This window comes from Lampetra fluviatilis, chromosome 27 (genome assembly GCF_964198595.1).
Source record: "Lampetra fluviatilis chromosome 27, kcLamFluv1.1, whole genome shotgun sequence".
Classification (NCBI taxonomy): Eukaryota; Metazoa; Chordata; class Hyperoartia; order Petromyzontiformes; family Petromyzontidae; genus Lampetra; species Lampetra fluviatilis.
This window is the reverse complement of record NC_136301.1, coordinates 3,397,102-3,419,733: the sequence shown is the minus strand read 5'-3', so window position 1 is coordinate 3,419,733 and position 22,632 is coordinate 3,397,102. Positions and strand designations below refer to the sequence as shown.

General features: G+C 49.5%; 2 protein-coding genes and 1 long non-coding RNA gene across 5 annotated transcripts in view; all 3 read left to right on the top strand.

Moving 5' to 3' along the window:
- Positions 1 to 22,632, top strand: part of LOC144942307 (uncharacterized) — a 549,184-nt gene that overhangs the window by 488,798 nt on the left and 37,754 nt on the right. The window lies entirely within an intron of this gene.
- LOC144942306 (ferritin heavy chain, oocyte isoform-like) overlaps positions 1 to 22,632 on the top strand; it is a 109,873-nt gene that overhangs the window by 49,487 nt on the left and 37,754 nt on the right. Inside the window, exon 5 of one of the 2 annotated variants that reach the window (XR_013639356.1) lies at positions 15,727 to 15,755. The exons of the other annotated variant lie outside the window; for it this stretch is intronic. The gene's annotated coding sequence lies outside the window, so the exon portion shown is untranslated. Of the gene's footprint in view, positions 1 to 15,726; positions 15,756 to 22,632 lie in introns of those variants that run through there. 2 annotated transcript variants of the gene reach the window in all.
- The window catches only part of LOC144942305 (synaptotagmin-1-like), a 47,562-nt gene continuing 29,083 nt past the window's right edge, over positions 4,154 to 22,632 (top strand). Inside the window, exon 1 of one of the 2 annotated variants that reach the window (XM_078869085.1) lies at positions 4,154 to 4,459. The gene's annotated coding sequence lies outside the window, so the exon portion shown is untranslated. Of the gene's footprint in view, positions 4,460 to 12,455; positions 12,479 to 22,632 lie in introns of those variants that run through there. The other variant, XM_078869086.1, reaches the window with a different exon arrangement.

The following is a 22,632-nucleotide window of genomic DNA, read 5'->3' as shown; positions in this document are numbered from 1 at the left end:
ATAACGTAGAATGGACATAATAAAATAATAAAAATAAAACATTTTAAAATAACATAATAATATGATATAATAATATTTGATTATGTTTTATTTTAATTTTTATTATTTTATTATTTCCATTCTACGTGACTTTACCGAAAGAACCAAGAAGAACAGTCAATGCATTCTCTGCCGGTCTCAGCGAATGTTTGTTTCACTGACCTTGATGGACGAGAAGAACAATAAATGATTTAATGAAATGTGCCCATGCCCATCCCATGCCATGCACATTGTCACCCGCCCGGAAATCCTGTCCTCAGAGTAGATTACACCTCTAATTGGCATCTCCGACGTGATCTCACAATAGGTGGCGATGGCTACCCAAGAGACGTGTTGCTTGTTATTCAGACTCATTGCGTAATTGTGGAGGGGTTTTTTGTTTTTTTAGCGAGTGGTGCATAACGATCAGGCAGTGACCAATGCAACACTGCATTGGTCACTGCCGACGGCGACGACGATGATGATACCATGACGATGTATCTTCTTGGTTCTTTCGGTAAAGTCACGTAGAAGGGAAACAATAAAATAAACAAAATTCTCACGACGTTTCGACTGCAACCACAAGCAATCATCATCACACCTGATGATCATCATCATCACACCTGATGATGATTGCTTGTGTTGCAGTCGAAACGTCGTGAGAATCTTTTTCATTGTTTCCCTTCTACGTGACTTTACCGAAAGACCCAAAAAGATGAATCCCTGCAGTCACGAAAGCTTTAAATCGAAATTCAAAACGATGTAGTTGACGCCCGTAATCAAGCACTGTGGTGGTGATGGTTGGTGGATCACCGCACAGATTTTTTTTGGTCAATGAGGAGCCGTACCCTGGCTCGCCAGCACAAGGGGGTAGAGCAAAGAATGTGGACTCCGACTTCATCTATAGATAGAGGATCACAGAGCGTGGGCAATTGTTGGCGGCTGCTGCTGCTGCCTTCCCGCTCATCATCTGTGGTTCCTCCTCGTCCTGGAGCCTCTGAGTCGTCCCCCCCCTCCCTCTACGAGTCGTCCTCTCCTCTCCCTCTTTGTGTCGTCCTCTCCTTTGTCTCTCTCTCCGAGTCATCCTCTCCACTCTCTCTCTCTCTACGAGTCATCCTCTCCTCTGTCTCTCTCTACGAGAGCGAGAAGCCGACGCTGTGTGGCGGCGGTGCATTCTTGACATGATTATTTTGAATATTTAAAAAATATATATATAAAGTTGACGTTACTAATTTGTTATTTATTTAACTGAGTACGGGTTATTGTTTTTTGTGGTGGTGGGTGGTGGGGGGGGTGGGGTGCATATTGCAATGCATTGCTATTATAATGTACACGCTGCACACACATACGTGGTTAGTATATTAATACTGTACATATATAATAGTGTATTGTGTGTTTATTAATATAAGCACATATTATACATTAATACACAGGCTGGATGTGTTAAAACAAAATTTTAAAAAATTAAAGTGATTATTTTGCTCAAATGAACATTGAGGCATTCGTTATGAGCAAGTGGTGGAAATTCCACGTTCCTCTGGCGGGGACGAGTCTTGAAACGATGGGCCAACGTACAACAACTCTGGTCTAACGTTTGCCTGTTTACTATTTATTCAGAGGACAACCGAGGTTTTGAATTCCCCGCAAAGTGGTATCAATTTTATCGACCCCGAAGGGGAGGGATGATAATGGTCTGAGTCAACCCCCAGAGGCAGTTGGCTCTAGTTCTTGAAAGCAATCTCCCTCTTTGCATGGAAGAGTGGTTGAGGATTGTCACTTCACAATGGAGATTTCTGATCAGTCGTTTTTTTAGCGAATGTTGCTCCTGGAGCTTGTCCCGTCTCTGATGATGGTGATGGAAATGTCCAAATAGCGTTCTTCCATTTGGTCCAGGCGCGTTCTCCTCATTCATTGTGGTGAAGGAGCTGAGTTTAATTCCCGTGTGAAGTGGCCTTGAACCTCGTGGGAATGAACGACGCTCTATAAATAACGATTCGTGTAAATTTAATTGTTCAAGTGTGATATCTGGCTTGGGGAGGAGGCCCTTCATCCTGCAGTGGATCGACCACCGATCCTACGATGTGATACACTCGATCAGCAGCTGATGCACACACCAGGAGATGGTCTCATCCTCGCTCCATCTCCTCGGTCGACGTCCTCACGGATGCGTTCCGGTCCTTGACGATGTCCCGTGTTCGCTGTGGATATCTTCAGCAAGTTCCTGCTTTCATTTTTTGGTGGTGGGTGGGGTTCATCATGGGTTGTTCTTGCTTCTTCTGTTTTTGCCCGGAACTTTCATATGTGATTTTTTTTTCCATTCATCAACCACCAGCCCAGCAAACCTTGCTAACGTTGAGCCAACGTTGGCATTTGGTTGGAACTTGCTGTCCCAGCGTTAGCATGCTTACTGGGTCTGTGCTGCTTCCGTGCTCTTCCATTGTGTATTGTGACACAATTAATATCAAAATTGCGTTCTCTGATTTCATTCCTTCATCTTCTCCCGTGGCTTTACACAATTCTGACAATTTTTCCAGCATTTGTATTAGGGGGCGTTCATAAATGATGTCACGCACCTAGGGGGGGGGGGGTCAAATATTTGTGACGATGTGTGACGAGGGGGGGAGGGTTTGATAAATGTGACATCACATCAAAATGCGCAACTTACAATAAATATAGACAACACGTTCTACTTAATTAAATATACTTTTAATAAATGGTTTCTCCTACAACATCAGAGTGCAGCGCCACATTAAATACAATGACAATAGTTTAAAGCGATTTGACCTCATTTATGGACGGCCCCTTATTAGTATTGCCTGAGCCATTGTTTTGTTACGTAGTAACTGTATTTTAGTCATCATGGTGGTTCAGATGTAGAGCGATCGGAAGGTCGTGAGCTCGACTCCAGCTCATCATCATCCCTCCCCTCCGGGGTCGATAAAATTGATACCACTTTGCGGAGAATGCGAAGCCTCGGTTGCCCTATGAATAAACAGTGAACGGACAAACGTTGGACTCGAGTTGCTTTACGTTGGCCCATTGTCTGGGTTAGATTCGCTCCCGCCACAGGAACGTGGAATGTCCACCACTGGGTCATAACGAATGTCTCAATGCTCATTTGAGTAAAATAATCACTTAGACTTTTTTTAACACATACAGCCTGTGCGTTAATGGATAATGTGCTGATATTAAATAATACACAATACATTATTGTAGATGTACAGTATTAATACTGGTGGGAACCTCTGGTTACACCAGCCCACAGGGGATTATTGTGTCCGTCCGTCCGTCGTGCAGGGAGGGGCTGGGTAGGGAGGGAGGGGCTGGGTGGGGAGGGGAGGGTAGGGAGGGTGGGGCTGGGTGGGGACGGGCTGGGTGGGGAGGGTGGGGCAGGGTGGGGGGTGGGAGGGGTGGGGCTAGGTGGGGAGGTGCTGGTCACCCCGTGGTGCCCTTATAAAACTCAACGTTTAACCAACTCACGCCGGCTTGTGCCCGCCCTCACAGTCGGTCAATATTTGCGGAATACACCACGCCGCCGTTGACCCTGGCCATTGACCGAGCAACCCAACGTCCCTACCAGCTCCCTCCGCAGGAATGTGTTATACTGTCTACATGTGTGCGTGTATATACATCGTCGACATTATAACAGCAATGCATTGCAATATGCATCTCCTACCCCACACCAACAAAAATAATAACCCGTGAATAACTGACAAAACGAGTCACGTCAACTTCATAAAAAAATTGTATTTTATATAAATTTTAATTTTAACGTAAGGGAATATGTCACACGCGTGTAAAATTTTTTTATTTTATATAAATTTTAATTTTAACGTAAGGGAATATGTCACGCGCGTGTGTGTATGTGTGTGTGTGTCTAAGCCCTTGTGCTATGCAAGTCTCCATGGTAACCCCTCACACTGATCTATATGGGTCCGAGGCTATCGCGGAATCGATTCTCTTGTTAATCGATCCGCAGGCAAAACCCCCCCGTAACGATTCCGCGTACACACCTCCACCCCCAACGGAGACCAACGGCGGCGACGGCTGTTGGAATCGATTCGAGTTGTTGTTGTTACCGTTACGTCGGATCGATTCTGCAAAAGGCGGGATAAGATGTGAGTGGGTGTCTCGCTGCTGAGACAGAGAGAGAAGGGGACGGAGTGAGGGGCTTACACGGCCGCGGTGCTCGTAACGAGATCCTTTTAAAATAAATTACATCTCTACAAAGAAGGGGAGCGGCGGGGGGGGGGGAGCTCTGCATCTACTAAAATAAGTTAGCGCATTTTTTAAAAACTAATTGCATTTTAAAAATGTGACATTTTTTTGCCTATAGAACAACAGCTAACCGGGCAATATAATATTTTATTAATATCGTCTTGGCATCTATCTCACAAGCATATATTGTACATCCTTTAAGCAGCCACAATCTCCCCCTGGGGTAAGTCCTGTTTGTTAATATTTGACGATTGTGCAATGTGTGTGTGCTGTTGTGTTTTTATGTGAGGAGCGGTGGCGCAGTGGTTAGCGCCGCTGCACTTTAAATTTGGCTGGCTACGAGTTCGATTTCGGGCCACGGCTATCATCAGTGGGGATTGATAACTGAACCTGTCCTTAGAACACCACCACCACCATCACCACCACCATCGCTCCTCACCAGTCAACCCGCAGTGACCAGCGTGGTGAAGTATGGTCAAACACCCCCAAGAACACGGAGCGATGGGGCCTTTAATCCAGCAGTGGATACTATTAACAAAAGGGTTTAATTTCGTATGCGACGGTGTATATGTGTGTGTGTAATAACCATTTAACAATGTATATACACAATCAACAAGTGCACGTGTGTGTGTGTATCCCTTACGAAGATCTGCTGCTGTATACAAACGAACATTTATTTAGTAATTGTCATTCAAATACAAATATCGCTTTATTTCTAAACCGCATTGATTGGCATCACAATGTTGACACAAAGACAAAGATCCCCCGTATAGCCTCAACAGACTGTTGGGGCAAGTGCTGTTAGCGAGCACCTACAAATGCCGGCACGGCACACGAGGGGGTGGGTGGCCAGCACCACGCCCGGCCGCCTTTGTCTCCCCGGTGGTAATGCTAACACACATGCGCCAGGTACTCATTTGAGGCCGAGTCGACCTAGGGGAGGGCCCACGACCAGGTTCAGACAATAATCGTCACGATGGGCGGTGGTGGTGGCCGTGAGTGGGAATCGAACTCGGGTCGCTGGGTTCGTAGCGCAGCGCGCTGAGCACACACAGCAAGTACTCAAACACACAGCAAGCACACACAGCACACACACACACACAGCACACACACACAGCAAGTACACACACACAGCACACACACACACAGCAAGTACACACACAGCAAGTACACACACACAGCAAGTACACACACACATCACACACACACAGCACACACATACACAGCAAGTACACACACAGCAAGTACACACACGGCACACACATATACACAGCAAGTACACACACAGCAAGTACACACACACAAAGTACACACACACAAAGTACACACACACAAAGTACACACACACAGTACACACACACACAGCAAGTACACACACACACATCAAGTACACACACATACACAGCAAGTACACACAGCACACACACAGCACACACAGTAAGTACACACACACAGCAAGTACACACACAGCACACACACGCACACACAGACACACAGCAAGCACACACAGACACACAGCAAGTACACACACACATACACACCAAGTACACGCTCGATATGCAGCAACACAATACGTATTGCACTGTGTGATAATGAAGACACAAACACAGTGTGGGGATTTCCACATCAATTGCACATTGCCAGGACAGATGCATTATGAATGGACTTTGCAATGTACTCGGGATATGCACACAATTTGTGTGCAGTACTTGTGTTACAGACAAATCATTAATCAGACATGGTCAATCCACTGCTGGACTAAGGCATTACCTTCCCCACATCAATCCTATGGGAACTATAAACACAAATACACCTTGACACGTATACACGTGTGAACACACTGTAATGTGTTTAGTATGTACGCAATAATATATGTGTGTATTGTATACACAATAGAACACACACATACATTGCATACCTTTGTTGTATATGCACTGTGCACCCAATTATAACTGAAAAAAAGGTCTTCAAACGGAAATATAATAGGCGACGTTTGGGGCAATCTCCCTTCTGTATAGCCTATATATGGCATGCACATGATTACCATGCCATCAGTTAGTGTGTGTCATGGTACACCATGTGTTTTTGTGTGCCATGCACGTCAAACAGCACATGCACAACACTACGAATCACGTGTGGTGTATCGTGTTAAAAAGTAGGGCCATTGCCCGAATCGTCGCCTATCGCATCTCTTTTTCTTGTTAAGGCAGTTACATTTACGATGCAGTGATGTATAACACATTCCTGCGGAGGGAGCTGGTAGTAACGTTGGGTTGCTCGGTCAATGACCAGGGTCAACGGCGGCGTGGTGTATTCCGCATATATGGCCGACTGTGAGGGCGGGCACAAGCCGGCGTGAGTAGGTTAAACGTTGAGTTTTATAAGGGCACCACGGGGTGACCAGCCCCTCCCCACCCAGCCCCACCCCTCCCACCCCCCACCCAGCCCCACCCTCCCCACCCAGCCCCTTCCCCACACTCCCCACCCAGCCCCTTCCCACCCTCCCCTCTCCACCCAGCCCCTGCCTCCCCACCCAGCCCCTCTCTGCACGACGGACGGACGGACACAATAATCCCCTGTGGACTGGTGGAACCAGTGGGTTCCTACCAGTATTAACATTATTTCTGTGGAGTAAATACACAACACGCGTATATGTATTGGTGTATAACAACACAAAAACAAAGATCCCCCGTGTAGCCTTGAACAGACTGTAGGGGCAAGTGCTGTTAGCGAGCACCTATGAAGGCCGGCACGGCACACGAGGGGGTGGGTGGCTAGCACCACCCCCGGCCACCTTCGTCTCCCCAGTGCTGATGTTTTACACACCGCACCAGGTACTCGTTTAAGGTTGAGTCGACCTATGGGAGGCCCACATCTGTTCAAATATTCGCCACCGTGAATTGGTTGTGAACGGGAATCGACCTCGGGTCGCGGGGGTTTTGTCGTGCAGTTGCGCTAACCACTGCGCCACCGCTCTCCGCAAACAACACATGGCCACGAACAATGCACACACAATTCTGCATTGTGAACTGCAGTGCGAGTTAAGTCAGTGGATAAATACGTTCGACAAACACAATCATTGACAATTACAAGGGCTTATCTGAGGCTGGGTTTGGCATGAGAGTCAAAGGTCTTTTTTAAAGAGATGGGTGCATTTTAATTGAGCAGTAGCTGCTGCATTTGCAGAAATAGCTGGGACATCAACGGCAGCATCAGCAGTAGTATCAGCAGCAGTATTAGCAGTAGTATCAGCATCAGCAGCAGAAACATAATTAGCAGCATCAACAGTTACATCAGTATCATCAGCAGTAGTAGCATCACGATCAAAAGAAACAGCAGCATCAGAAACATTGTCATCAGATGCATCATCATTAGAAACAGCATCAGTAGCAGCAGCATCATCAGAAGCATTAGGAGCGTCATCAGCAACAGTTGCATCTTCATCAGCATCCATCACTTCAACAACATCAGTCGCAATCGCATTTGCATCATGAGTTGTAATATCGTCAATACCATTATCATCAGCAGCAGCAGCAAGCAGCATCACCATCATTAACCCTCGCGTCACCATTATCAGTTTCAGCAGCAGCAACAGTAACCACAGCAGCAGCTGCAGCGACATCAGCAGCAGCAACAGGAGTAACAGGAGTAACATCGTCAGCAACAACAGGAGTAACATCATCATCAGCAGCACCAGGAGCATCGTAATCATCAGAAGCAGTGGCATCAGCAAGCCGCAACACACACTCAACAATCATCAGCAGGAAGCGGCATCAATCAATCATCATCAGCAGGGGCATCAACAAGCCGCAACACACACTCAACAATCATCAGCAGGAAGCAGCATCAAGCAATCATCATCAGCAGTGGCATCAGCAAGCCGCAACACACACTCAACAACCATCAGCAGTAAGCGGCATCAGCAAGCCACAACAGACACTCAACAATCATCAGCAGTGAGCGGCATCAATCAATCATCATCAGCAGGGGCATCATCATCATCACCAGTCCTTCGTCCATGGGGCCTCCTGTCCCCCCCCCATCTGTGCACATTGGTGGCCCATTTCGCGTCCCATCCCCTCCTTATGCCACACATCGCCTCCAACACACTGCCACGTAATTAGTCCACGCTGGTGCATAACAGCAGCCTGCCAAATGGACGGTGTAAAGTATACGTTAGCTTCGAATACGTTCGCGTACGCGTTGATGAGTATCCATTTTACGATACGGTTAATTATATGGTGTGCTTGCTGGCAAATGACTTAATCACCGATATGTGTAACGCTAATGAGTAACCTAACAGCGTGTCCGTTTCGTGTATAAAGATACGGGTTTTGACGGCCGAAATGTGGTGGTACCGTCCGTTATTTAAGCAAGCGATTAAATATATGGGCCCGTTGAGACGCATGATGCATTTGGGTGGCAGGACGAATTGCCCGATGACGCTGGCTGTCGTCACGACCAGCGGAACGTCATTAACTCAGATCGTAAAATGTGTTGCGGGTTTTTGTTCTCTCACACAAACCGATGGTTCTGAAGTAGTGACCTAATTGGCACGCTCTGTTCACGCGACAAACCTTCCTGATTGGCTTGTGCCGGGTGGAGGAGGTGGTTCTACGTTTGCTTTGACGCGATATGACCCGAACAAAAACTTTTATTGCAAATGATAACGTTCGCGAAAGCCTACTTGTTGAATTGACGAGTGGCATCTCAACGATGGTTTTCGCCACCGTCTAATTTGCCCAAACCTGCAACTGACCAGCGTGGTGAAGTATGGTCAAACAATACCCATGACTGACATGGCGTGGAGGAGGCCTTCATCCAGCAGTAGATTGACAAGAAGCTGTAAGTTTTGATTTAAAGCTTTCGTGACTGCAGGGATTCATATTCTTGGTTCTTTCGGTAAAGTCACGTAGAAGGGAAACAATAAAATAATAAAAATATAAAACAATAAAAATCTCACGACGTTTCGACTGCAACACAAGCAATCATCATCAGGTGTGATGATGATGATCATCAGGTGTGATGATGATTGCTTGTGTTGCAGTCGAAACGTCGTGAGAATTTTTTTTTATTGTTTCCCTTCTACGTGACTTTACCGAAAGAACCAAGAATAACAGGCTGTAAGTTGATATGATTATCATGTAAAGGCTTTCATCTAGCAGTGGATCTATCATGGAAGGTTTTGTATACAGCAGCAGATCTTCGTAAGGGATACACACACACACACTTGTTGATTGTGTATATACATTGTTAAATGGTTATTACACACACATATATACAATGTCGCATACGAAATTAAACCCTGTTGTTAATAGTATCCACTGCTGGATTAAAGGCCCCATCGCTCCGTGTTTTAGTCGATGTTTTTGGCCAGGTGGTCGTCGTCATAACAAGAGTGTGCGTGACCCGCAGTCGGAAGGTCGCAAGCTCAAATCCTGGCTGGCCATCAACTCATCTAATCGTCCGTCTCTGGGCTGAATAAAATAGAAACCACTGCGTGGGTAGTCAACAGTGGTAGTCATACATTTACCCCCCCCCCCGCCCCCCTGAGATAAGAATTTAGAATTTCCACCACTGTCAATTGGGCATTCAGACCTTCACCGTTTCTCCAGTAGGAATTCAACATTTAACAAAAAAAACATCTCTATTATTTGCGCGTTATTTTTTTTTTACTAAGCGCGAGATGAATTTTAAATATCGACGTGACATCTCTCGCAAATATGAGGTATAGTGCAACCGCGAATACATTTATCTAAGAAAATTACCCAACCGTCTCGAATAAAAATCCATCCCCGTATCTCTCTCTCTCTCTCCACCGAGAGCGTGAGCGTGCGGGCTGTGTGCGTGTGCGGGCGTGTTTGTGTGGGTGCGGTAGTGTAGCGGTCAGCGCGCTGCGCTATGAACCTGGCGACCCGGGTTCGATTCCCGCTCACGGCCAACACCAGTGACGATTATCTGAACCAGTCCTGGGCCTCCCCTAGGTCGACTCAGCCTTAAATGAGTACCTGGTGCGGTGTGTAAACATCGCCACTGGGGAGACAAAGGCGGTCGGGCGTGGTGCTGGCCACCCACCCCCTCGTGTACCGTTCCGGCCTTCATAGGTGCTCGCTAACAGCACTTGCCCCTAGAGTCTGTTCAAGGCTACACGGGGGATCTTTGTTTTTGTGTTGTTATACACCAATACATATACGCGTGTTGTGTATTTACTCCACAGAAATAAAGACAAAGATCCCCCATCTTTGTCTTTGTTTGTGTGGGTGCGGTAGTGTAGCGGTCAGCGCGCTGCGCTACGAACCCTTTCACCTGAGTTCGATTCCCGCTCACGGCCAACACCAGTGACCACTGCGGAGACAAAGGCAGCTAGGCGAAGTGCTGGGTCTCCACCCCCTCGTGTGCCGTGCCGGTCTTCATAGGTGCTCGCTTACAGCACTTTCCCCAACAGTCTGTTAAGGCTTTGATCTTTGTGTGTGAGTGCGGTAGTGTGTAATGGTTAGCGCGCTGCGCTACGTACCTGGTGCTCCGAGTTCGATTCCCGCTCACGGCAAACACCAGTGGCAATTATCTGAACCGGTCATGGGCCTCTTCTAGGTCGACTCAGCCAAAAAAGAGTACCTGGTGCGGTGTGTAAAAATCACCACTGCGGAGACAAAGGCGGCCGGGCGTGGTGTTGGCCACCCAGCCCCTCGTGTGTCGTGCCGGCCTTCATAGGTGCACGCTCACGGCACTTGCCCCAACAGTCTGTTGAGGCTATACGGGGGTCTTTGTCTTGTGTCTACATTGCGATGCACAAATCCCATAAAATCTAGTGTCTGTGTAATGCACCCAATCAATCCGGTTCAGAAATAAAGCTTAATTTAAGTCATGTTGAGAGCTCATTGAGAGAGGATGTCTCTCTTACACGGGGGAGGGGGTGGCGGAGGGGAGGGGGGGGATCTGAACAATAGGAAAAAATAAGGTCACAGCAGTATCCCTGTCGCACAAAAGGGATCGGCTTTTAAAATGTTTGTTTATATTTCTGCGGTCCAATGTTTCAGCTGGCGAGAGACGCCGAGGTTTGGTGCTGTGTTTTTTTTTGCAAGAGGAACGGATTTCACGAGATTCCCGTTGTTTGACCCCCTTGTGTTGGGAATTCGCTCGAAGCGTGCGTGCCCACCGTGGAGTCGAAGCGATGACATCGGTTCACGTGCCGGTGGCCCGGGAGATGTATTTGCATCTTGAGATCTTCGTGAGAGGTGGCGCCTGCCTTCATCCAGCAGTGGGTAGACCCTGTCAGATGTTGTTGATGATGGACGCAGTCATGGGTCACATTCAAATATGGCATTTTTCAGGGCCTTGACAACTTACATTTTGTGACACGCTCTCCGATGGCTGTGCCTCGTTTGAATATGTTCCGTGCGTGAAAAGGAAATATACGTATACAATTAAAGCCAACATTAATCTGAAATCCTTCACGCAAAACCCGTGCGACCATTCACATCCAAAGACGGTGGGTCTGCGTGCATGCAGTAGATGCGTGCGTTTAATAGTTTGCGATGAAAGGCGCCATTGCGATGTTTTTTGCCTTTCTCATGAGCCTCCGATAAGCATGGTGGCTGTGTGCACGGAGAGGTTACGGGGTGAGGGAGAGAGACAGTGTGCACGCTGTCTCGTCTGCTGTGCGGATGGATCGCTGGCCAGCCGACTTGTTTGATGAGTGGGCGTCCGCGGTCCTGATTTGCGCCGAGCCTACAATGCGAAGCGGCACAATTGGAGTTGATAAAGCAGCGAGGCCTGTGAGCAGATCACCGTCGCATCTTGGTTGAGCCGCCCGGATAGCGCTCGGATGGGCGACCGACCGATCACCATGCCTAACAGGCGTTATAGGCTGCAGTGGTGCTATGACATTGGCAACAGAGGGCAGTGCAGAATTGTTGCACTGCTACTTCTGTGCTCTCCGCCTTGACCAACCTGCACTAACCAGTCACTAACCAGTGTGGTGAAGTATGTTCAGATAACCACCCAACCCCCCCGGTGTGGGGAGGCGTTCATCCAGCAGTGTCGTGACAGAAGAGTCTGCGCAAGTAGGAATGCAACCATGTCTCAAGAAGCCATACAAAGATTAAACACGCGTATAACGTCGAGGGGACACGCGGGGTAATTTTTGTTGTTGTTGCTTGAATTTCAGTTTTGCGGAGGTGAAGGGAGGAATAAAACACACAGGGACTGGAGGAGGGTCGTGGGCCGGATGATATCTGGGCAGGTAAAGACATTCGGACAGATGGAGACGGACGTAGGGAGATGAGGCGAGGAAGTTCTTAGGCATGAACTACTTGAATTGAGGGCATGAAGTCAAATTCCAAGAACACAGGATGAGATCTTCTTGGTTCTTTCGGTAAAGTCACGTAGAAGGAACTAATAAAATAATAAAAATAAAACATCATAAAATAAAACTCATGAATGTTACTATCCTTTGTGCAAGCACTTCCAAGAGTTCATGAACAGTGAGCCTGGTGAAATTTGGGGAGCGCATCGTCAGTAGTGAACCTTTGGTTCCTAGGGTGTTTCGGCCTTTCACACGATACACCCTCCCCAAAGGCGGCCAGCGACAGGGTGATCAATCCTACGCTTGCGTCCCATGCCCAATTAGTCATAGGAGTTGCCTTGTTGTTGATAGCCAACAGAGGCAGAGCGATTCAGACAGTGGGGGCAGCAAGGAAGAAGGAGAGACCTCCCATCATCATTGGTACAAGTGGTGTTCGCACCAGTGATAGTGCAGGCTGTCAGTCATTGGAAGAGGGGCAGAAGGTCTGAGGCCTGGCCTTGAAACGAGGGCATGCAGTCAACAGTACGGTGGTCAGTTGCAGGGAGATTCAGCCAGTGGGGGCAGCAGCAGCAAGGAAGGAGGAGAGACCTCCCATTGAACGGGAATTGACTGGTGTCTCTGATTTGGAGGTCTTTGGTTGTTGGAGCAGAGGGTGCGTGGCGAGGGGGGGGGGAGAGCACAGAGAGATGAGATGTGAGAGGAGAGAGCAACATGACAGAAATATAGAAATAATCCAATCCAGCCAACGATCGTGTCTTTTTTTCTTTTGCACAGCCGTCACAGCGGTTTTTGCTAATGTATCGGATACGCCGTCCAGGCAGATGGCGTCGCGGTTAGGGCAGTTTGACTCGGGACCAGAAGGGTCAAGAGTTCAAATCCCGCTCAGGATATGACTCAGCCCGTTATCATTATCGTTCGTACACGGTGTGGAATTTGCCCCAGCGTTATGGTACGAGGCTACCCGAGCGCAGGAAAGGCGCTGCGTCCTACAGGCGATTTAAAGTTCACGGTCGTTTCGCGGTTGGGACCGATGGTTGTCTACGTGGCGTTACCGAATGAGGAAATTTGCGAGTAATATTCAATGTTGCCAATTGCGGAGCGTGTCGCCGGCACACACGGCGTATACTCAACTTCAAAGAGCGACGTGGGATCGATAAGGTCCGCTGGGAAGCGGACGATTCGTCGCGGTCAATCGTCGTTGTTCCTTCGATGTCCTTAAAAAAAGAGTATTGTACCACTTTGTGGCGGGTCAACAAAGTGGTTTTAGTTTCTATAGAGTCCATCGGAAGCGAGAGCGGCAGTCCGTCTCTGTGCAAGTGTTTGGGTCGATGCATGAGTTTATACTGGTAAGAACCCACTGGTTACACCAGCCCACAGGGGATTATTGTGTCCGTCCGTCGTGCAGGGAGGGGCTGGGTGGGGAGGGAGGGGCTGGGTGGGAGGGGAGGGTGGGTAAGGGCTGGGTGGGGAGGGGCTGGGTGGGGAGGGTGGGGCTGGGTGGGGAGGTGAGGGTGGGTAAGGGCTGGGTGGGGAGGGGCTGGGTGGGGAGGGTGGGGCTGGGTGGGGGGTGGGAGGGGTGGGGCTGGGCTGGGTGGGGAGGGGCTGTGGGGGGAGGGTGGGGCTGGGTGGGGGGTGGGGCTGGGTGGGGAGGGGCTGGTCACCCCGTGGTGCCCTTATAAAACTCAACGTTTAACCTACTCACGCCGGCTTGTGCCCGCCCTCACAGTCGGGCATATTTGCGGAATACACCACGCCGCCGTTGACCCTGGCCATTGACCGAGCAACCCAACGTTCCTACCAGCTCCCTCCGCAGGAATGTGTTACAACACTGTGGATTTCCATAGCAGCCTGTACCCTCCAGATCTCGAGACGTTGCACACAAACAGTGGGAATATTTATAGGGGCAGCAGACACGATAGAGGAGGCTCTTAGGCCTGGACTTGGGGGAAGGGCGTTCCAGACAATGGGAACAGCAGAAGAGAATGAGTGATCTCTGCACAATCATCTTCTTGGTTCTTTCGGTGAAGTCACGTAGAAGGGAAATAATAAAATGATACAAATAAAACATAATAAAATATTTCTCACGACGTTTCGGCCACAACGTAAGCAGCCGTCCTCAGGTGAAGAACAGGTCTGTCGGAAAGACAGCGTCTACGTGACTTTACCGAAAGAACCAAGAAAGCTTTAAATCGAAACTCTGCACAATCATCGAGCAAGATACGACATGACGAGCATCTCTAAAAATTTCAAGGATGTTTTTTGTTTAAACTCCGTGGTGCTTTGCCCATCTTGTGGGCTTAACCGCCAAGTGCTGCTGCTGCTTGTGCAGGATGCGGTTATACGCTCACTTAATTGAATGTCTTGTCAGGATTCCTCCTAAACTAACCCCGGTTCATTACAGCTTTGTGATGCATGGCGCGCTCCCGAGCCCGCTGCGTTGTCAATTTTGAAAATAAATCTACCCTGCCGGCGAATTTAATTTAATGAAAACGAGCGCGGATCGAACAGCTTACTCCTATCTGCATGTCAATCTCTTTTTTCATGATGATGTTAGGCTAACAAGAAAATGATTCTATCATAATTACTTCGTGCGTGCTTGTGTACGTACGTGCGCGTGTGTGTGTGTGCGTGCGCATGTGTCTTCACATGGCCTCAAAGTGCACCTAGCCTGGCACAAGCGTCCGTGCTGATGTGACCGCCACTTGTTGGCGAATGGCGGTTGTTGCGTGGGTGTGCTCTGGGGAGCGGTAGTGTAGTGTTCGGCGCACTGCGCTACGAGCCGAGTGCGAATATTCTCACCGGTCCTGGACCACCCTTAGGTCGACTCAGCCTTAAACGAGCAGCAAATGGGGGGAGACAAAGGCATCCGGGCGTAGTGCCGGGCACACCGCCCGCTAGCGCGCCCGTGCCGACCTTTAGTGACCGACCGCTCGCCAACGGCACTTGCCCCTTCCAAGTCTGCGTCGCTATCGGCGGGCGGATCTTTACCTTTCGTCGTGTGGGTGGGCCGCGTCTTACTATTATTTGTGTGCCGAGCGTGTAATTGTATACCGTCGACTCCGGCTCAACGGTCGTTTTTGCTAAACATTTGGCAGCAACCTTCCACGCGTCCTGTTGGCTGCCTCTTCTTGTGCTCGCTTGCGATTTCGGAGCCCGCCGTGAGGCCGCACGTACGGGAACCAGAGGTCGCAAACGGGTTTTGATTCCTTACCCGTACCCGGCCGCACCAGGGTCGCAAACGGGTACCCGTACCCTACCCGTGCCCGGCCGGGTACGGGTAGGGTACGGGTATCGGGTACCCGATTGCGACCTCTGGGGTGAAGCCATGTTGCAGGCGCGGGTGGGTTGATTCTAGGAACTTGAATTGTGAGAAGAGACAAGACGTTGGGAAATGAGTGACAAACGGTTACTCACCAGTGACTCACGGCCTACCCGTACCCGGCCGCACCAGGGTCGCAAACGGGTACCTGTACCCGGCCGGGTATGGGTAGCCGGGTATCGGGTAGGGTACGGGTATCGGGTACCCAGTTGCGACCTCTGGCGGGAACGCCTGGGCTCAACGGGCGCAGCGCCCGCTATGTTTTCTGGCGATGTTTGTCCCCGCTGCGAGTTGAAGGAGGCTCGAAAAGTTAATCTTAATTTCAGCCGCGGCCTCCTCTCGCGAAGGCAGTTTTTGTTTCGTTTTTCGAGGCTGTCGGGGCTGCGCGCCAACACGGCGATGGGAATTCCGAATCTATCCGTGCAGAGCTTCGAGGGCACCGGTGTTGTCTCCGGGTTCTCCGGTTTCCTCGTCAATTACGTGTATTGGGCGACGTTTCGGGCAAGGGCCCTTCGTGACACATAACTGTGCCTATATATATATTTGTTTCCTTTAGGGTCACAGTGTTATTGACAAACGCGCTGAGTTGTGTTGTTATTAATTGTGCTTGTGCACCACAGCATCACCAACTTAATTTTCTCATTAATTATGGAGCTTGACAAACATCCGAATGCTGATGGGGGGGGGGGGCACTGTGGTGGTCGTAATGGTTAGCGGCGCACTGGACTTGCGGTCCGGAGGTTTTCGGAGGAGGGAACCAACGATGGAAGTTTCACGGAAACAGTGACCGTACTCGTAGCGATAGGAGAGTGAGTGACGTACATGTACTCTGCACATACACTGCACGTCTTCCAGGATGCTAATTTGGGGATGCTGTTTGCGATGTGCGTGTCCGGGTGAAGGCTTACAGTGCCCTGTTCAAAGATGCGCGCGTTCAGAGCCACCGTTTGCATAGGAGTGAAACGACAGTGTGAGCTAGTTTGAGGGCAAGGTCGTGTTTGTCCGATGAGCAATATGCCTGCGTCACTACCACCACCACCATCATCATCGTCATCCCGAGTCATAATCTGTCCGCGGCTGGTTGAAATCCTTCTTAAGCCATCGCCGTACCCTCACGCTCCTCCTGCGATGTGCCACGGCGGGTGGCTCCTACGGCGCGAGCCCATTTTCGTCGCTCCACCTCCACGGTGGACGTACCCGCGGAGCGTTAGCCATTCCCTTGGCCGTCGCTCCGTCGTCCCTCATGGCAGGCCGTGTCCGTGACTCGCCCGGTTGGCCCCGGCCCCGCTCGCTTCTCTGCACGGTTTCACTTTGGTCTTGAAACCGCGCGTGCGCTCTCTCATCTACGTGTTCCTCTCTTTTTGTTTCTTCAGCGGAATTCTGAGTGTGTTGCATCGCTCTCCCCGATGCCACTTTACCCACTTTTACATTTCTGTTTCGCTTTCTTCGTCGGTGGCCACGTTTCTTGGGTCGTGCGTCACAGCGGCTGATACGCACCGATGAAACATTTTCTTCCTTTGGCACGTTGGCGCCAACTCAATTCAAGAAGCGTATTAAATTCTGTATCAGTAGTGCTGTTCGTTTGCTGCCCGCATGATGTTTTGGGCCTTTTGGCCCCTGCTCAGCAACTCTGTTTAAAAATCTATTTTTTTCCCCACACCACTACTGCCAATGAAGCAAAGACCTGGGAGTTATAGAAGGTTCAGAGTCAGCCTGCGACTTTACTCAGCTAGCAAGGACCCATTGAGCTAAGCAGCTGTGTTACAAGAACGGCCACAGCACAAGACTGGCAGTAGTGGTGGCAGTTAAAGGGCATCGCTGGGAGGTCAAATAACCCGCACAAGAACCCGCATGACCTTCTTCTTGGTTCTTTCGGTAAAGTCACGTGGAAGAGAAGTAATAAAATAATAAAAATAAAACATAATAAAATAATTCTCACGACGTTTCGGCCACAACGCAAGCAGCCGTCCTCAGGTGAAGAATCTTCTTGTGGCCGAAACGTCGTGAGAATTATTTTATTATGTTTTATTTTTTATTATTTTATTACTTCCCTTCTACGTGACTTTACCGAAAGAACCAAGAAGATGAATCCCTGCAGTCACGAAAGCTTTACATCGAAATTTAACCCGCACGACGTTGGGTGGTCCTCATCCAGTAGTGGAATCACAAAAAGGGCTACACGCGTGCATACAGCTGAAACGCACAACGCAAACCGCGTTGCTCCAAATGGAAATGTAGAAATGTTCAGCTGAAGCGTGAAGTAAAAAACAACCTACGACACGTGCAGCGCGTATGTAAATAAACAGATGCCGTAAATATCAATTACGCGTTCCGCAGAGGTCAGTTTGGGTGTGAGGAGAGTTGGGCCGCTCGAGGCCGGGTCAGAGAGTGCAGCGGACGCACGTCCAGGATGCCAGGAATCTCACGGCACGGCAGCGTAAGCAACTTGGGAGGTCCCGATTCCATGCCCTCTGGCCAGTATGGAAGATATGGCCAAAATACCCTTGTAAGTTGGAGCCCTCTCGAGCTGCCTTTAGCCCGAAAGCCCTTCTGCCAGCAGCGGCGTGAGCAGGCCATTGCAGGGGCTGCACCTTTACCTCTGAACTGATTCTAGATTTGAAGCTTTCGTGACTGCAAGGATTCATACTCTTGGTTTTTTCGGTAAAGTCACGTAGGTAAAAAATTGAAATTAAAATTAATGCAAAATAAAATAATAAAAAAATCACGACGTTTCGGAGGCAACACAAGTCTCCGTCATCAGGTGGGACCGTCACAGCCAGATTTGCTGTATCAAGTGCAAATCTAGCTGTGACGGTCCCACCTGATGACGGAGACTTGTGTTGCCTCCGAAACGTCGTGATTTTTTATTATGTCATTTTTTATTAATTTTAATTTCATTTTTTTACCTACGTGACTTTACCGAAAAAACTAAGAGTATACTCTGAACTGATGTTGTGGCGGACGCTTTTTTTGAGCGGGCGCTCCGCTCGCTCGCTCCGCCGCCGCCGCTGCTGTGTGCGAACACGCGGCAGGTCGCGACTCAGGACTCGGTGTAATTATGGAAACTTTTATCTGACGCGACGTCAGCCACGCCTGCGCCCCCCCACGCTGCCAGGGCCCGCCGTGTTTGACGCACGCGCGCGCAAGCCGAAAGGTCAGGCCAAGTGCGTCGCCACGCTCGAGACGAACGTCACGGGTTGGTCACGAGAACGAGTTGGGAATTCCACATTCCTATGGTGGTGACCGGTCATTGTCCGTAAGGGGCATCTTGGAGGGACCAGGAGGAGAGGCTGAATACGGCACCACGGTGGCGAGATGTTAAATACCTCGCCTGGTATGCAGGAAGGCGTGGGTTTGATCCCTGTATATTTGGAGTTTGCGTTTCTCTCTCCCCGCGGTCGTGTGGATTTTTCTCCGGGTCCTCCGGTTTTTCTCTCCACATTTAGAATCAACATAAGTTTAGAGTTTAGGAGATAGATGTTATTATCGAGGTCTACTGCTGGCCACGATCAGAGGGCTTCAGGAAAGAGAGAGTTCGCGTCATTCTGCAATTCCTCCTCCGACGTTGGAGGAGTGCAGACTACCGCAGTTTGCTAGAAGCCCCATAGTAAACCCATGTACCTGTGCAAGAACCAGAGGTCGCAAACGGGTTTTGATTCCTTACTCGTACCCGTACCCGGCCGCACCAGGGTCGCAAACGGGTACCCGGCCGTACCCGTACCCTACCCGTACCCGGCCGCACCAGGGTCGCAAACGGGTACCCGTACCCGTACCCGGCCGGGTACGGGTAGCCGGGTATCGGGTAGAGTACGGGTATCGGGTACCCGGTTGCGACCTCTGGCAAGAACCTGAACTGTACTGCACATACTGAACGTGTGAACTCCCCCCCCACCTCTCGTGTTTCCTCTGTAAAAAAACAGGAAAAAAAACCTAGTTCCCTTCCTTCGTGTCGTGATTTATAACCCTGCCCTGGCTCCGGAGCATCTCCAGACACGGCTCGCATTTTGACACCGCTGCCTCGCAGGCAAATTGCACAGTATCGCATTTGTCATGTATTTGTCACGTGTCGCGCTGCGTCTGCGAAGGATACATCGGTCCAACAGCGGGCGAAAAAAAACAACCCCAAACCCCTCCTTCCAAAGCACCAAGGCAAACAGCATTACTCAGCAGGCAAACATACGTTAGGCAAACGAAACTCAATTACGTGTTCGGGACATTTCACGTAATTCAGGTCAGTTCCGGTCAATTCATCTCATTAGGAGGGGTATCACAGGCGAGCGGTAATGTCATTCTCTCCATCCGTCCATCCGCCTGCGTTCTTAATGCGCGCGTTATCACGTGCTTTGCTTATCAGCGCAGAATTCCTGTCAGACCCCATTGCAAAATTATTTTCCACTCTTGGGGAGAGGTTTTCGACGCCGCCACAGCCGCAGCGGTGCGACGGTCAGCGGCACTGCAACTCGCAATGCGGGAAGGTCGCCCTTTCGGCAGGTGAAACAACGGGGAAAGTTTCTTAAATCTCTCCCCGTCGCCCCGTGTCCGTGTGGCACTATAAATGCAGCTCAGCACACGGCAGATGCCTGCGCAGCGCGACTCACGACCTCTTCTTGATACCAAGATCCAGGATGGTCATCGTGTCTATGCGCCGCTTCTCGGTGGCAGCCCCAACAGTCTGGAACGATATCCCTCTGCACATTCGCAGCATCACCTCAATAGCCTCTTTCAAGAGACACTTAAAAACTCACCTCTACAATCATGCTTTCGAGCGACTCTGAGCTTGGCTCCGCGCCTCTGAGTTGCGGCCACTACGTCTGCAAATTTGCGCGCGTTACAAATTGAACTTTATTATTATTAGTGCCACAGCCAGTCGATTGGCAAGGGTCCCATGCGGTGCGATAAAGCGTGGGCTACTCTTGCCGTTTCTTTTTAAATCCTTTATATTAAGTTCACTTGCTTGCTTGCTTGCGTGCTTGCGTGCTTGCTTGCTTGCTCACGACCGTGCAAATCTTTCGGTCGTTTTTTAACCCACTTCCCGTGATCCAATCGAGCTGACATTTTGCACACAGACTCGTTGTGCGTGACAATTAATTTTCGTGAACATTTTTTTCCAAAATTTTACACTGTTTAGGGAATTTTAAAAAAATATTTAATTACCAATTGCTTAATGGCGGCAGACATTCGTCTGACCCATAGGTGGCAGCCATTTCAAGCCAGAGGACGAGAGGACTCTAGCCGCCCCGATGCCAAGCATATAAAGGATTTATAGTGAAAAACGTTGTTTTTACGGGTTAATTTTTTTCAAGTCGTCTGACCTGCGTAGTGAGAAGAGGAGGAGGCTGGACAAGTATGCCCCTCTAGAGGAGCCCTCTCCCTACACAGCTCCCGAGCGGAGGAAATTCGGCCAGAGTGGCACGAGTGAGAAATTGCGGGGCCGCATCCGTCAACCTGTAGCCCAGGACAGCGGTCGGTGCTTTTGACAACAACTGAGGCTGGAGATGAAGTCGATCAAATGTCCCGGCTTTGGCCAGCACGATCAGAAAGGCTGTCCTGAATCTTTTTTTGTGAAAATCTGGGTGCAATATCACTCTGGCTTTATGCTCACCGCTCATAATGCGGGCAAAAGGCAACACGAGTAGTGGGCGGGGCTACCTGAGTAGTGGGCGGGGCTACCTGAGTAGTGGGAGGAGCTACCTGAGTAGTGGGCGGGGCTACCTGAGTAGTGGGCGGGGCTACCTGAGTAGTGGGAGGAGCTACCTGAGTAGTGGGCGGGGCTACCGGTGTAGTGAGCGGGGCTACCCGAGTAGTGGATGGGGCTACTGGTGTAGTGGGCAGGGCTACCCGAGTAGTGGGCGGGGTTACATGAGTAGTGGGCGGGGCTACCCGAGTAGTGGGTGGGGCTGACGGAAGGAGGGAGGGGGAACTGCCAGTGCGACCGCATGTCCCGGTTGAGCCTCCAAGAAATCTTCTTGGTTCTTTCGGTAAAGTCATCACGTAGAATGGAAATAATAAAATAATAAAAGTAAAACATAATAAAATAATTCTCACGACGTTTCGCCCACAACGCAAGCAGCCGTCCTCAGGTGAAGAACAGGTCTGTCAAATAATAAAAGTAAAACATAATAAAATAATTTTCACGACGTTTCGGCCACAACGCAAGCAGCCGTCCTCAGGTGAAGAACAGGTCTGTCGAGAAGACAAAGTCTGAATGACACGTCCTGGGCTTGGAGCGTCTATTTAAGCTGGGAGGGAGGAGGAAGAGCGCCTTGACAAAATAATTTGCATATCAAGAGGAATGTCACTTTAGCGGAGATCACGGTGCAATTCTGTGATACGGTCACCTGGAGGATTCCAGAAACTTTGCCCATTGTTTAATCATCTTCTACGCCAGGGGATGAAATCGAAGCAGCTTCCTTTTGTATCGCACGTGCGGTGTGCTCACCGTTGCAGCACCTCTGTGGTAGCTGCGTACGTTCATCAATTTAAAAAGGTACAGATTTTATTTTCATTTCCCTAAGACATTTCTGCATGCGAGGAAGCTGGTTACCATTTTTTAATGGTAGGTTTTTACCCTTTTAACTGGTACAAAACTGACACCTTTATTCAAGGCATCATGTTTGCAATGACCACAACACAAGTAGTCAATAAAGCAAACAAAAAGAAGCAACTCTGATAAGGATAATAATATGCACTGTCCTTGAAGTTGATTGGCCCACACCCGAGACGGCTTTCTTTAGAGCCTAGTCCCCATTGGTGTAGGGCCAGATGACACCAG